Source organism: Mus musculus, chromosome 2 (assembly GCF_000001635.26).
Source record: "Mus musculus strain C57BL/6J chromosome 2, GRCm38.p6 C57BL/6J".
NCBI classification, from domain to species: Eukaryota; Metazoa; Chordata; class Mammalia; order Rodentia; family Muridae; genus Mus; species Mus musculus.
In genome coordinates this window covers 67,579,638-67,596,458 of record NC_000068.7, presented here as the reverse complement: position 1 = coordinate 67,596,458, position 16,821 = coordinate 67,579,638, and the positions used below count along the sequence as shown (strand labels likewise).

The window sequence follows — 16,821 nt, the reverse complement described above, 5'->3', positions numbered from 1 at the left end:
TGAATAACTATCTTGCTCACCTGCTAAGTTTCTAAGGAATTTCCATTTTTAACAAAGCATGCATTCCCATGGCTCAGAAGGCAGAGGCAAGGGGATTTTTATTAGTTCAAGGCAAGTCTACATCGAAAGTTCTAGACCAAGCAGGGGCATATAATGAGACCCTGCTTCAGAACAATCAACAAGACCTCCTTGCTGAAGGACTCCATTCATCCATTTAGCCAAACATGCATTAAATATCAACCTACTCAAAACAATTAAATTGATTCTTTTGAATAAATTAAGCATACACTGGCTTTTTACCTCCAATGATACAGGACCCACACTCATCTGCGTTTGGGATATACTTTAATCACTAAAAATCCCCTTTCCACATATCCAACACCCATTCAACATTCAGTTTTATACCTTGAATACTGATATTTTCTATCCTTTACTTTTTCTGACCTCCATAACCTCTACTGCTGAAGCAATGTTTCAAGCAACTGAACAGAAGGAAAACCTTGCTGCCTGCCTGAGATGCGCACCAATGCCTCACATAGAGTTTTTTTTTTCTTTTTTCCTATGCAGCAATGATAGCTTCAGGAACCATAATAATGTTTCATATTGCTTTGCCTTCATTTTACAAAAAGAAAAAAATGACCGGGAACAGGAAAATAAAGGCATTGTTTTGAAGATAGTACAATTGTCACAAAATGGAAATGGGTACTTTTTGCCAGAATGATGAATTCTTCACTGATTGGCTCTGTTTCCAATTGCAAGGAAATACAACACTCGGCCCAAGGAACTGCACGAATTCTACCCCTGAAGATTTGGTCTTAAGTGCCCCATTTTACTCATGAACAGAGTGAACTTGCATTTTTAAATAATCAGTTTAAAAATCAAGGTTAAAAAGAATGCCAGGAATTCAGTCTCAGACGGGGCATCAGCCTTCCAAGGTGTCAGCTACACAGCTGTTACAGGCCTTTTAGGAAGAAAAGAAAATGTATCAGTCTCTTCTGACAAACCTTTTGAGGAAGCAATAAACTGTATCATCGGAAGCATGGGTCTCTCACCTGTCCCCTGGGCAAAGTGACACCAAATGTTTAACACCCAAATAACTAATTTTCATTTTCCTAAATACTACTCAAGTAAGCTTTGAAATTATGTCATTCATTATAGAAAACATGACATCCTCTGCTTATTGAAGTAGATTTATAAACAATTATTTTAGGCATCAATTTATTTATGGATAGATAAATAAATGGATAATAACATGTGCTTTAATTATTTCATAAAAGTTACACCTCTTTAAAACTCATATTTTTACATTTTAGTACCTGGAAAGAATTGTGGGTTGTATCTCACACTTTCTGGGAGCTGAATTTCAATCACGACGCTCATCTGCTTGGATGAGGTTTGGAGAGGCAGCTACTGATCATATTTTCTGATGTGTTACAGCTGGAGCTCAGAAACAGCATCTATCAGGCTGACTCTTCAAAACATAGTAGGGAAGAGGATAGCCAAAAATTAGTATTTCTGTTCTTAAAGGTGAGGCCATTTCCCAAGCACTAGTGTGCTTAAATGGGCAAAATAATCCAATTCTGACTTGCCCGTTTCATTTCCAAAAGTCAGTAAACAAAAAGAGTATGTCATGTTAGTATCTCACTAGGGAAAATTATGTGTTGGCCCTTGGAGCCGTTCACACTTTTATATTCTAAAAATCAGGTAATACCACCTATGAGGATCCCTAATATTAGTATTCTCTCTTATTAAACAGTTTGCAAATTTTGAGTGGTATGTATTTTTTAAATTGAAAAAAAATGCGCTGTAATCTCCACATAGCTCAATCTAGTAGAGTATTACATGGGCCTCTGTTAGTCTATGTAAGAAACGTCTATCTTTTTATGGTGGCTGGAGGTTGTCACCCTTGTAAAGGAGCCCTTGCACTGCAGGTGGAAATGCAAATCAAGGCAGAAACGGTAGAAATCAGTATTGAGACTTATGAGAAACAAAGAAATGGAACCGCTCATGGTCCACCTCTTATCACTTCTCCATATGTATCCAATAGAATCCTGCCCTCTCATAGACAACCCTCCCTATCTGCTTGTTGCTTCACTTCTCAGAGTCACCGGGATACAAAATCGATCTTGATGTCCAAAGATGGATGACCAGGTAACAAAAACTGAATATAAATATACACAGGGGAGTTTTATTCAGACATAAAGAATAAGATTATATCTGAGAAAACGGATGGAAGTAGAGATCATCACTGTTTAAAGAGAGAAAGATAGATTCAGAAAAAAATACCATGTTCTCTCTCTCTCTCTCTCCCTCCCTCTCTCTCTCTCTCTATCTCTCTCTCTCGTGTGTGTGTGTGTGTGTGTGTGTGTGTGTGTGTGTGTGTTTATGTATGTGTGTGTGTGTGTAACAGTAGAACAGGGGTGTTGGAAAATAGGAAAGGGTGCAGTCGGAGTAGAGAGATGGTAACAAGAAAGGGAAACATGTCTACACAACCTAAGTGCTTTTGTCTTGGTTCATTTTTCTTTCTTCCTTAATTAGCATAATTTCCTAAGCAGATGATTTGATATTCTTCACTGTGTAGGACATTTGAGAGGAGGCACACGTTTTCACCTGCAAATATATTTAAACATGATGTGGAAAGCTTCTTGATAGCTTCATAGATAGCTACAACGTGTGACTGCATGACCCTCACATATTCGCCTAAATGTTTTCTATTGATTTTTTTAAATGCTGTTTTCAAAACCCACAGTCAAATGACACCAGGTTGTAATTTCTGCAGGAGAGATGAAAGTGCTGTGGAAATGCTCTCATGCTTGTGTTTATGGACGGGGTGGGGGGGGTGGGGGGAGAGGGTGAATGGACATCATGGCGGTCGAGCAACGTCCAGCTCTGGGCTGTGGGGTAAACCTTGAACTAGACCTGCAGAGATGGAGTCTTAAAAGCGAGCTCAGGCTGTGGAATTGCATAAGTAGAGAATACATTCACCATCTTAGGACAATCTCAAAATTAACTGGAAAGGATGGGTACTATTGTGTTTCTGCCACGAGATAAGTAATATACCAATCATGACAACACGAGAGTCTAATGTACTGATTTCACATCATGGATCCCAAGGTAAGTGAACGACCAAGTGTCCTTGCCAACCAGGGTGGCACCTGATAATAAAGCTGAGGCACTGCATTGTCTGGAGGCTCCAACACATTAGTACCAGCAAGGGGATCAGCACAGGGCTTGGCATGTCATAACTTTTGGTTGATTAATCATCATTAATCATTAAAATGTCTGTGAGTATCACAAAGATACTTCTTTAAAGAAAATAGAACATTAGAAGCTTCTTGCAGATATAACTAGGAATATTAATGTTGTATTATTTTTGCGTTTTCGGTGGCAAAAACGAGTGTCTATGTGTGTGTGCATGTGTGTGTGTGTGTGCGTGTGTGTGTGCGTGTGTGTCATGTGTGTGCTGAAGTTAGAGTTATAGGCAGTTGTAAGGTTCCCATTTTGAGTGCTGTGGACTAAACCTGGGTTCTCTGCAAGAACTCTTTGCACCTTGTGTTAGCACTGTGTTAACTCTCCTGGCCCCTCTTTTTGTCTTTCTTGACAAAAGCTAATGAGGTTGTTATTCCTGTATGGCCTGTATTAGAATAATTAAAAACTTCAATATGTGACTTATACAAGCTTCTTTGTATTGCTCTGCTTTCTGATTACAATGACTATTGTTTTAGGAAACAATTACGATCATCATTTTCTCCTCTGAACAGGCTTTTGATAAAAGTTCATTGCAAGATTTTGTTGAATATGAGTACAGTTGTATCCAGACCAGCCCATGAGAAAATTCAACCCAGGCTCTCTGGGAAGGAACTATAGCTATCGTCGGTGACACAATAAATAAATAAATAATTTAACTAGTGTGCAGAAAGAAAGGCAAGGTTTAGAATTCCCTTAAAGGTTTAGGGACGGTGACATGCAGATCTGCCTCTTGTAGAAATGAAATCAAGGTCACGAGGCTTAGTGTTGGCTTCATTCCTAATGCACTCCACACTGGAACCAGGAGCAAAAGGAGGTCAACCTTCAGCCTCTCCTGACCATTATTATTCTTTGCAAAGAGTCCTAAAACCATCCCAGAGCAAGCCAATGGCTTCTAATGCTGAAGTTTTCCAATGCCCATTTGACCTGCCTGCAAGTCAGTCTCCTCTTTCAAAGCTATAAATAGAGGTGGTATATGCTCTTCTGAGAACAAAGGTTAAAAAAAAAATTCTGGAAAGACAGCAACTGGCACCCTGCAGACTGAAGGATAGATCTTCTGAGTTACTCAGAGCCCACTGTCCTGTTTCTAACTTGCTTTCCTTCTGGGCTTATTGTCAGAGAGTCTTTTTTCCACAGCCTCTGCACTCAAGAAGTCTAGAGGTCATGTGCACCAAGCACAGCTCATAGGGATCCTGGCCTCGAGCCCAGGAAACTTAAGGACTCCAGGATGCTGGAGCCAGAATACTTTGCTTTTCCCGAGTCAAAGAATGACATTGGACTGGTTTACTTTCTTTACCTGAAGAGGATAATTCAGATCAGCATTGTTAAACTTAAATAACTATAAATCTTGATTTCCTTTTCTAGGAACGTATAGGAGCTGGAGAGATGGCTCTGTAGTTCAAAATGCTTGTTGCTCTTCCAGAAGACCCCAGTTCAATTTTCAGCACCCAGAGATGACTCGCAACCATCTCTAGCTCTAGTTTCTGGGAGTCTAACTCTCTGTTTAAAGATCTGAGAGCACCAGGTACACCTGAGGTATGTATACAAGCACGCAGCAAAACACACATAAAATTAAAACTAACAAAAACTAAACTAAAGAAAAATGTAACTTTATATACAAAAAAATCAGAACTGAAATATAAGCTAATTTTTAATTTCCCCTTCCCAAACACCAGTGTTCTAGTAGGAGAGTAAGATATGACTGGGAGGTGAGAACTGACTCAATCATCTATCTTATAAAAATAACAAACAAGAAACCCAATTATACATTTAGACTTGTTAGGGACTAGGACTAATGGTTGCTTCCCTTTGTGCTTCCGCAGTATTCTAGTAATGTAGGAATGGGAACACTAAAGGCACAAATGGATCAGTCATCTGAGCTAGTTCAGAATCTGGATTTAAATACTTTCTTCATCTTTATCTTTACACAGTTCTGTAGAGTTTTAGGCAAACTGTGACGCTCAGTCTTCAATGCTAATGTTATGGGCATTAGCATCACATACGTGATCCACTCTCGGTGTCTTTGCCATAACTTCTAAGGAAATTAGTATAGAGGGAAGGTCTCACCAGAATGGCATGCGGCCCAGGCTGAATTAGATGAGAAAAGATGAACACTACCATTCCCTGCTCTCTGCTTCCTGGTCCTCACCAAACTCTTGCGGCCATGAGCTTTGTCATACCTTCCTAGTCATGACAGACTATATACCCAAAATCCATAAGACAAAGATGCTGTCATCAAGCAGCTTATCACGTAAAAGGTAACTAAACACAGTCTATAGTTAACCAACTTGAGGGTTTTTTTTTTTTTCCTGTTGATATTGGTTACATTTGTTATATGAAAGTTTGTCAGGAAAAAAATTATTTAAAAAAAAAAACAGTCAGAACTTGAATTCTGTAAATTATTTAAGAGAAAAAAATCTGCCATTCCCTTGATGTAAAGTGACCTTTGCATTAAAACCCATAAAAAGGACTGGATCCTTTGTAACTTCCATGGTGAAAGTTACCTTTAATTATCTGACTTCTGGGACTTTAAGACTGTATAATTTTAAGGAAGAATTTCTCCTTTTGTGGAAGGTGACCCTTCATTCTGTAGGCTGAACCTTCTCTTGATTGTTTCTTTGTTATGCAGAAACTCTTTGATTTCCTGCAATCCCATTGACCAAATCTTGGTTTTATTTCCTGAGCTATTAGAGTCCTATTCAGAAAGTCTTTGCCTGTGATAACACCTTCAAGTATTTTCTCTAAATTTTCTTATCATTTTTCAAACAAATACCATGATTTCATTCTTTTAAAAAAAAAAAGCAAAATAAAACTGAGTTGTATATATAATGTGACACAATTTCTTTTTACATTCATTTGGTTGTGGACCTCTAGGCTAATACCGTAACTTGGCTACTGTGAATAGTAGTGTAAGATATTGATTTGGAATCCTTTGGGTATGTACTTATAGGTGGTATTGTTGTCATATAGTAGCCTATTTTTAGTGTGTGGAGAACATTCAATGCTGTTTTCCACTGTAACTGGACAAATTTACATTGCTACCCACAGTTGGTGTCACCTTCACCCATCATCCTTGACATTTTTTGCTGTTTTCTTTAATGTTTAAAATAGATTTATTTGGGGAGGAGGTACTTAACCATGGCACATAAGGTCAGAGGACAACATAGGGAGTTGGCTCTCTCCTTTTATCATAAACACTCAGGGGATCAAACACTCAGATCTTTAGGACAAGTCATTTACCAACTGAGGCATCTCAAAAATCCCCTGATTTGTTTTCTGAGTGAACCATTCTGACTAGAGTCGGATGAACCCTGAATGTTGTCTTGGTTTACAATTACCTAAGGAAAAGGGTGTTGAACATTTTCTCATATGCACTATTGGACATTTGTATTTTATCTTTTTAAGACTATTCATTTCCTTGGCCTACTTACTGATTACATTGTTTATTGCCTTGATATTTAGTCTTTTAAACTCATTATGTATTCTATATAGTGTCCTTTATCAGATGTTTGGAGGGAAAAAAATGTATGCAGCTGGAGATGAGCACTTAATGCAACATAAATCAGAACCAAAACTATTGTAAGCTTTTTGTTATTTGTGGATCATAGATCTTTAGTTAAAATTAAATATATGGGACAGGAAAGTAAAAGGGAGACTGCATGAGAGGATCAATGAGTACAGTGGAAGGGGAGGGAAGAAAAAGGGAACGGGAGTAGGTTAACATGGTTAGAGTACATCACGTGTTCATAGTAAGACATCTTCAGGAAACACATCACTGTGCACATATATATATATATGCCAGGTTTTAAACTGAAACTATAAATATCATGGAGCTATGAAGGAGAGTAAAAAAGTTTCCTTTGAGAACCTGTAAGTAAGTTTGTTTATTATGCTTGCAAGAAGCTCACAAGCCATCTTGCTGGGAGCTGTGGAAGTTCACATACTTTTGCATGCTTCTTGAAAGCACTTTTCGCATCAATGTGACTGCTGCGTGGGCAGTGTCACGGGGACTTGGCTTTCTACCTTCGTATCTGGAGACCATCAGAGGCCACTTGAAGACACTCAAGTCCCATTACATGTCTCTCCTTAAAGTTTGATATGTCAGCTGCCTTTTAACTTGTATTTCATGTTACTGACCTGCTTGGATTCTATAACATGATCTGCAGCTCTATCAAAGCTGGAGCAGCCTACACACTTCATTCAATATCCTGACATCAATGATTTGGGGGTGGGTTCGGCAGAGAAATTTGGAATTTCACAAACATTATAAAGTATTCTATCCATCCAACTTTCAGGATAAATTGTTTACTCATTATAAAACACTTTCAGTGTTTGTTTCCAAGTCTTAGTTAAGTATGAAAGATGAGCTTTTGGAACCTCTAAATTCCTAAAGGGGCATGTATTTGAAATTATATAAAACCTGTATGACTGTCTGCTGAAAATATGTTGCAATTAATGAGTAGGAAACTCATAAAAAATAAATCCTGAAATGTCAAACAGTGGCTATAAATGATTCAAAATATACCCTATTGTGTCAAGCTAAACAGAACACTTTTTTTGACTTGTATAGGAATAAAAAACTTCCACTATACTTTGAAAAGACCTCCTCCCAAAATAATAATACTTTTAAGGTAACGTGAAAAACTGTGAAGTAAAATCTGTACAATGGAGTAATTTCTGCCTGACTTACCAAGCTAAATGATTTGGGGATAGGTTTGGCGGAGAAATTTTACAAGCATTATAAAGTATTCTCTCAGTCCAACTTTCAGTATTCTAGTAACTTGTTTCTTCTTCTTGAAACTGTTCTTGTTGAAACAGGTACGGCTCTACTTCACTCCACTTTCCAGAAAGTTCTATAAGTAGTGAGTGACTCTCTCCTCCAGGTGTGGACAACAGGGCCTCTAGAGCAGAGGATGCTGAGGCGGATGCCAGCAGCTATTGCTCATTCTCGCTGTGTGAAAGAGAGCCCATAGCATGCCACAGGCCACCACTGAGGAGAAGAGACCGAACCAAGCCTGAAAAGTACAGTGTTTTCTGTTGATATGAAACATCATACATCTAAAATAGGTAGAAAGTAAACTTTTCTTTCTTTTGGGTCACAATAAACAACTCTTAGAAGCATATTTACAACAAGCTGGATCTTATCCAGTCATTGTGACATTAAAGGAGATTTTAAAATACGAGTTTCTGTTGAGAGAAGGAAAATTTACCATACAACAGCTTCTGTGTTTTCTTAAAAATCAAAACACTTTATTTTAGAAGACTTAACCAGTAAATATTTCAGTTACGTTTTTAGAATCAAAAGATGTGTATCGCACTATGATGACAAGAATCTAGCTAAGCTTGTATGACTTACTCTAACAATGCTTCAGGAATATAACTTAACAAGTATATTAAATATTTCTACAAGTATTTGACAACCATCACACAGAAAATTGACTCATGTAATGGACAATTTAGCTACAGACAGTCAACATTTAATAACCTATTTATCTAGATTTAAGAGAATTGTATTAGGACATGAACATATCCAGTTACATAACTTATGTAAAATATTTTTCTATGGCTGTCATTTGTGAAAAGAAAAAAAGGCCCAAAATCTTGAATGGTTTTAAATACAAAATGAAATGATTTTTTTTAGACAATAAAAATGTACCAAAACATTTCAACAGCCCAAATTAACAGCCTGATCATAATCAAGCAAAATTGTTTCCATGGGAAAATACGTCCTAGTCACATATAAGCTGAGATAAAATAGAACTTCTTAGTAAAAATGATAACTTAGAATGTTAAATTCCATTCTTAATTTAGAGTATTTTGGCCTCTGATAACGACAAAATGGATCTGTGGTTTGATTCCCTACAAACAGTTTCCTTAGCATTACCACGATGACATATCATGGCATAGCACAGGCATTCTGGGAACGAATCATGTCTTTATTAGAAGAGCTGGTGAACACATGCCACCAAAGAGGAATTTGCTAAAGACCACACTGGAACATGCCAATTAGCTTATGATATCCTTATTCGTCAAGGTAGAACTCCACGCGCAGCCACAGTGACTCTCTGAGTCTGCTGTGGATAGGAAACCAGATTAACATATTACCAGGGAAAGACAAGCTTTAAATAGTTTCCTTTCCCATCCTGAGAGTCAATATAGAAGCAAAATTACCCAAACTTCTTTTCAATCCTTTCATTGTTTTAGTATTTAAACCAATGCCAAGTATGTAACATATATAATATATATAATATATAATATATATTATATATGTGTGTATTATATATAATATGTGTGTATATATGATTTATATTTAAATGTATTTAAATTTTGTTTGTATTTATATTAAATATATAAATATATATTTATCAATTTAACAGTTATAGTACATCACACGTGACGCACTATGTTTAAAGGTCTGCTGAAAAGCTCAGTTTAAAAATGCTGCACACTAACACTGGTGACACCACCCCCTCCACATTTTTTTTTTTAAGAGTACGATTCTCCAGACACTCAGCCAGTGAAGGTCATATTGGGATGTGATCCACAACAAAGCCACCTTACTGCTAGTGAGGGGAGAACAAGACAAGGTACTCAGCATATTGCAGGACATAAGAAGAAACACAAGAATAACAGAAACCGACATGTGCACTTTTGCTTGGTCCAAGAGGAATGAGAGGAAGAAAACCCCTGAAGGGACCATCGTGATGCTGAGAGTGTGAAGACGCTTGCTGTGCAACCCTGCCAACTGGAGTATGATCCCTGGAGCCTAACATAAAGATGGAGGGGAAGAAATTGCTCCACTAAGTTTATCACTAAGTTTATATGACCTCCAACGTGTGCCGTAACACGCATACACCAGTGCCGTCTCACAGAGACACACATCATAAAGGCCCAAGCAGAGTAATAATAGTAAAGAGAAAAAAAAAATAAGGCAGACCTGAATGAATGCAACTGACCTGGGTTTCGACACATCTGTAAAGGAAGAGTATTTTCTGATGGAGTCACTTGCTGAGTGACTGTGAGAAACACAAGAGTGGAGAGGAAAATGGGTTAACAGAAGTTAGACCAGAAGCCACCATCCATTGATAGGCACTACCTAATCCAGAGAGGCCATGTGAGGGTTCCCAAGCAGCCAGCTGAGAATTGTTTTATCTCTCTGCCTTAGCAAACTGGGTGGTCATTATGTAAACTCTCAGGTCAGGAGAATCAAAAGACCAGAGCTGACCGAGTCCCCTGGACTGGATACAGATAACAAAATTACTATTATTTTTCTACAGTCAACTATCTGTTTCGATTTAAATTAGCTTGAGTTCTAGTAACAATTTTACACCTTGATCATAGTAATTGTCAGCTATCCTTTTTAGATAAGGCTATTTGAATCAAATATTTAAATCTAAAACCAGAAACTATGAAGCTATTAGGAAAAAGCACATTGAAACACTGGCATAGGCAGTGATTTCTGAAAATGAACCCAAAAAGCTTGGAAAATTAAAATTAATATTGACCAAAGAGAATTATCACTACCAAAATGCTTCTGCACAGAAAAGCAAAGGATAGAGCGATGAGAATAGAATAAACAGCCCACTGAATAGGAAAAGTCTTGGGTGGATAATAACTTAACTGGTGATTTCTAGCAAGCAAACCTGAAGTAAAGAAACAGTACACTGAGATAACCTGTACAGCTAACCAAGGATTAACAACCAATTATAAATAAGCAATATATAAAGTAATATAATAAATATACAAGTATATATGCACATACAAAGATATATATATATATATATATATATATATATATATATATATATATATATACATATACATATACACACACACATACACACACACATATATCTTTACTTACATTTTTGCTACTTTAACTTTTTTCTGGTTTGGTTTGGTTTGCACTGATTGGTTTGGTTGGTTTGCTTGGGTAGAGTTGCTTTGGTTTCAGTTTTATGAGACAGTGTTTCTCTGTTTATCTTCGGCTATGCTGGACCTCACTTACCTGCCTCTGTCTTCAAAGTGCTGTGATTAAAGGCATGGGCTACCACATTTCTAATTTTCATAGAAATAAATGTAAACATTAATCATCAGACACATTGCAATGCATAATCCAATAAAAAATATGATCGCTGGAATGGCAAACTCAAAATATATTACTTTGATGCAGGAAAAGTTCCTAAGTGCTCATAGCAGTAATAATGAAAAATCAATACCTTTCCAATACATGAGGTATATGAGACGGAATATATGTGATACTGGAAATTAAACTGAGGGCTTTGTACATGGAAAGCAATCACTCTAATATTAAGTCATATCTCCAGACCATTTTTCTTCTTTTAGCAATATTTATTGTATAAAGGCACATTGCATCATATTACTAATTATGTGTATAGTTTCATAAAATTAAGTTGTCTCAAATTATTTACCAATATCATTTGGGGCAACATCATAGAACCTTTTGGTCATCTGTGCTATTTTCCTAATTATGGATCTGGATATTTCCATGCAGAGCCTGATATTCATCATTTTTACTCAGGCATGAAACTGAAGGAAGGCTCACATACTGTTTTGTTTGTTTGTTTGTTTTTAGAGTCATTAACCCATTTCTTCCTTGTCTTTCCTCTCTCTAAGCTCTCTCTATAGACCTCCTTGCTCTTTTTTCAAATTCATGGCCTCTTTCTTTATGAATTGCTCACACACGCGCACACACGTGCACACACATGCACACACACACATACATATACATATACATATACACACACATATATATATATATATACACATATACACACACATATATACACACACAAACACACATACATATACATATACACACATACATATATACATACACACACAAACACATATACATATACACATACATATATACATACACACACATACACACACATATGTATATGTATATATGTATGTATATTCCTAAACATATAATATAACCTGCTTCCAGAGAGACAACAATGGCCTAATGGATATATTGATATCACTTTTCCTGTGTCCATGGTTAAGTGAACATCTCAGAAGAGGTGCTGGAAGATTGTAAAAGCAGGAATGTCCAGAAGTCTCCAATGGAATAGTCTCTCCTAGAAAGAGCTGAACAAACAGAGAACAGTTCTTGCAGATATTAATGAGGAAAGGAATAAAGAGGAGATTTTGTGGAATTCCACCCGAAAGAACTAAAATCAACTAGCAACTACTAAAAGAAGGAGAACTAGTCTCTTCCAGGAACAAACCCCTTTATTGGTTGACGAGTGTAGAGTACTCAGCCATGAAACCATGTACACACAATCAACAAAATGGATTCAGTAGGCTATGTATATATTTTTACATATCCACCTACAAACACACACACACATAATCAAAAAGAAAAGGCTATGATCTTGAGAATAGGAGGGCACATGGGAGGAGTTATTAAGAAGGTTCCTGATAAGGGTTGGAGGCAGGAATGCAATGTGATTCTATTTCAATTAAACTCAAACTAGAAAATAAAATAAACAATAAAGAAAAAGTAATTCAATTTTAAAACTGTCAGAAAATTTAACTGAACAGAACTTTTCAAATAAAGAAGTCCAAATGACCAACAAATGTATGAATAAAATTTAGACATCAGGGAAATGTTAATCAAAATTACATTGAAACTGTATCTAATCTCTGAATGACAATTGTCCAAAAAAAAACTGAAACCTCTAAAAATAATAAATTCTGGAGCAAAAGATATTCACAGTGTTCATGATAATGCAAATATTTATTAGCCATAAAAATAAAAAGAACATCTAAAATGAAAGAGAAAGGCTGATCCAGCCATGCCATTCCAGGGTTAAAATCTGAAAGACTTGAAATCAGAATGCAAGAGAGGCACCTAATATCCATATTCATTGTGGCACTATTCACAATGGCCAAGATCAGCGTCAGTCTAAGTGTCACCAGAGGAAGACATTAAAAAGTATAGTCTATACAATACATTCTTGTTCACCATACGTCAGATCAGAATCCTATCCATTTTAGGAAAAGGATAAAATTGGAGGATAAGATTGAGAAAAATAATACAAAAATAAAAAACTAGTATCATATATTCTTTCTCAGTGTGTATACAACTTAAAAAAAAAAAAGATGATCTGAGTGTAAAGAAGAGACAATCAGGGACTGCACAGTGGGTGGAAAAGAGAAGGAAGTGAGGAGAAAAGAGCCATAAAGCTAGACATTTTAAATGCATAACGCATACACCTGTGGATGTATCATGTTGAAACCTTATCCTACACTTACTACTTGCTACCAAAAAGCACTGCCGTGCTGTCTTGAGATCTGTCACCACCTGACAGGGATAAACAGGAGTGCTGATATCATCTCCCATGCTCTTTCTCTCAAACTCTGTACACCCTAATGTTTACATAATCCTTTGAAACTAGGACATGGCTAGATTTTTAAAATATGGTCTGACTGTCTTTTTTTCCCTAGAACAAGGATATTTTATCAGTTTATATTTTATGCCATTAACAGGGTATCTGGCTGTGACTGCACAGTCTTACATCTAAGTGTTATTTTTAATCAGCATTTTAGTTTTATCACTATTAATTTAGTTTTCTGCTCTCACACCATGCCTTCCTAACTTGTCAGAGTCTAATGACCCTCTTCAGAAAATTCAGGGCATAAAGAACCGCTTGCAGTCCATTTACATCCCCTTGTATCATTTTTTTTTGTCTGTACATTACATCCCTCCATTCAATCTACTCCATTTCAGCATTAGTTTATGAGGTCAAATTTCATTTAGATTTATTTACACATTTATCACCCTCATTGGTATTTACTGCAGCCTGTATCTCTGGGTTAATATTCTCCTTACATAAAAGATTCTTTTAATGAAGTTTGGCTAGTGACAAACTCTACAAGATTTTTTATTTCTTTTTGCTCAAACTGATTATGGTTTGCTTTAAGAACGTTTTCGCTGACTATGAATGTATGCTTTAGTTGTCATTTTCACTTGGTACATTGAATACATTTCAATGAATCCTGGCTTCCATTAGCATTCTTGATACTGATAAGTCTCCTCAACACGACTGCCTAAACAAGAACAACTATAGTTTATACACCAAAGTAGACGCAAAAATTACCACCACACAAAAGACTTATGGGCAATGAGAAGTGTTGAGAGTACAGAAATAGTCTTTCCAAGGGGAGAGCACACCAATTGGTTACCCAATACTAAATGCTCTGCCTATCCAGGAACCCCAGTGAAATATCAGAGACCAATCCACCCACAAAACTTTCAACCCAAAATGTATCCTGTTTACAAGAAATGCAGGCATGGAGGATGGAGCAGAGACTGAGGGATGGCCAACCAATAACTGGGCCAACTTGAGACCCATCCCATGGGCAAGCACCAATCCCTGACACAATTAATGATATTCTGTTATGCCTGCATACAGCAGCATGTTGTCTTCTGAGAGGTTCCACCCAGCAGCTGATTCAGACAGATACAGACACTCAGAGCCAAACAGTGGATGGAGCTTGGGTACTCATGCAAGAATAGGAGAAAGGACTGCAGGCCCCAAAGGGAATAGGAACCCTACAGGAACAACAACAGAATCAACTAACCTGGACCCTTGGGGATCTTAGAGTTTGAACCATTAACCAAAAAACATACACAGGCTATACCTAGACCTTCCCACACATATGTAGCAGATGTGCAGCTTGGTCTTCCTGTAGCCATCCCAAAAGCTGTTGCCTGTAAGTAGGATGTATTCTTCTAGCTGGGCTGCCTTGTGTGGCCTCAGTGGGAGAAGAAGTGCCTAGCTTCACAGAGAACTGAAGTGCAAGGGTGGGGGAATACCAGTGGGGGGGGGGACATCTGCTTAAGAAGAAGGGGAGGAGGGGATGGGGGAAGGATTCTGGGAGTGGGTGACTGAGAGGGGGCAGTGAGTGGGATGTAAATCAATAAGTGAAAAGTAAAGTTAAAAGTGGTCTGCTTAAAAACTTTTTAAACTCATATATGCATGCAACAACATTTAATGAAAAAGAGGCATGCATCTGAAGAAAGCAAGGAGAGGTCTATGAGAGGGGTTGGAGGGTGGAAAGTAGAGGGGAAGTATAATTATAATCTCAAAAATGTGTGGTAAAAACTGAAAAGTACCTACTGAATGTAGGTACTTTTTATTTATGTGGCTAAGTGTGAACCACTTTATCTCCTAGGATTTATGAATTCTTTACATTGCATTTTTTTCAGTGGTTCTAGAAATTTCCAGGCATTCTCCCATCAAATCTTGCTTATGCTCTTTTCTCTGACCTGCACCGCTGATCAAATCCATGAAGTCCACCTCCGTCACCTCCTCCTGTTTTATGTTATGATCCCCATGTCATCTGTCCCCACTTTAAGCCACCAGGTCTCTCTTCTGTTGTCCAACCTGAGATTAAACTCACGACGTTTCTTAGTTTCAATGACTGCAGTTTTCATTCCTAATTTCAACATGATTATTTTTCAAATATGTCTGTTGCCTTCATGTAAAATTTTCATGGTTTATTTTTTATTTCAATTAAAAAGAAATTGCTATTTATTTTACAGTAGTAGCATTATACTTTCTATGTGATGATTTCAATACTTTAAGTGCTACTGTGGCTGTTTTTATTTCTCATTTCAAAAATATTTTAAAATTACAGTAAAACTGCGGAAAACAATATATACACTATACATAACCTTATTGACCTAATAATACTGTTAACCTTTTTCACCTATGATTTCCACTTCTATTTATATGATTTTCTATATAGTAGGAAAATATGGATAAAAGAATCTCTGAGAATTAATTCAACCGGAGTATGCTCTATCATTAGATCTAGACAGACAGACAGACAGATGGACAGACAGGCTCATTCTCTGAACCTTTAATCCAGACTTGCTTCAAATAATGCCAGAGACTGCCTAGTTTAACAAGGTAGCAAATTTTCTAAATTATTCTGAATTTTATCTTTTTCTATAATATGTATGGTGCAATGATTAAAAAGACTAAAAGTGTATCCTCACAATAAAAGTCCTCACATGACTACAGAATATTTTCAGGTCAGCAAATAATAACCAGTGTGGGAAGAGTCCATATATAATAAAAAACACTAATTAGTATATTTAACTTTTAAATATTAAAATTGTCCAGTGTTTTAATTATTGATAAGTAGCGTCATTAAAAATAAAATGCACATACATGATAAGCACATGAAATTGCTTCAGGTGTCTGCCTTTTCCTTTCTCTGAGGTTGAGTAAAAGTGAGATTTGTCTAGACATGCTGGACACAACTCAAGTGTTTCTTGTCCAGGATTCTCCGCTCTTTTGTATTTTGCCAAGACTCTGCACTGGATCCTAAGGGATCTCCCACTGGGCATCTAGTATTGCCCATATGCAATAGACCACGCCAACCCATTCCAGTTCACACCCCAGTCATAGGAAGCGTTCATACCTTTCTGCATCATCCACGGAGCACACAGCGCCTAACTTTACCCCCGTTCCCATCTCCTGCTTCCCCTCACTTCCTTGCCCTAGTGGCATGGTGCTGATTAAGGTGCTT

General features: G+C 37.1%; 1 protein-coding gene across 6 annotated transcripts in view; it reads right to left on the bottom strand.

Moving 5' to 3' along the window:
- B3galt1 (UDP-Gal:betaGlcNAc beta 1,3-galactosyltransferase, polypeptide 1) overlaps positions 1-16,821 on the bottom strand; it is a 557,194-nt gene that overhangs the window by 526,424 nt on the left and 13,949 nt on the right. Inside the window, exon 2 of one of the 6 annotated variants that reach the window (NM_001379324.1) lies at positions 1,317-1,471. The exons of the other annotated variants lie outside the window; for them this stretch is intronic. The gene's annotated coding sequence lies outside the window, so the exon portion shown is untranslated. The remainder of the gene's footprint in view (positions 1-1,316; positions 1,472-16,821) is intronic. 6 annotated transcript variants of the gene reach the window in all.